Here is a 452-nt window from a genome sequence, read left to right as displayed (position 1 = left end):
CAGCCGTCAAGGAAGAAAAGATCAAAAGAGAGTAATTACTTCTAACAACGCCGTTGAAACCGCGTTGCACGTCCGTACAGACGCACGTTTCACGTCCCTGTTTCTGCAGTTACAAAAATGAATACGCACATGTAAAATCCATCCAAGCAGCACGTATTTTCCGAGGCCCTTCTCCCGCAGACCTCCGTTCACCCACGTAACGCTACTGAAGTCAATGGAAACGCTCTTGTAAACAAGGACTTACAAGAACCCAACGTGACAATGATTTCAAAAGGAGTTTCGACTGTGCAATTGTTGCTGGATTAGGGTCTTCAGAAACACCGAGCTCGCTCTGAAGAGCACAGAATTCAAATCTGCGAAGTGCTGGGGCCTCCAGAGCGGATCCCGGGAAGCGCGGAAGGACACGCTCAGCCTCAAGCATGGGAACGGCTCCCCGGCTCCCCCCCCACCAC

This window comes from Phaethon lepturus, unplaced genomic scaffold, assembly GCF_000687285.1.
Source record: "Phaethon lepturus isolate BGI_N335 unplaced genomic scaffold, ASM68728v1 scaffold34875, whole genome shotgun sequence".
In the NCBI taxonomy this organism is placed as follows: domain Eukaryota; kingdom Metazoa; phylum Chordata; class Aves; order Phaethontiformes; family Phaethontidae; genus Phaethon; species Phaethon lepturus.
Note: the sequence above shows the minus strand (reverse complement) of the source record.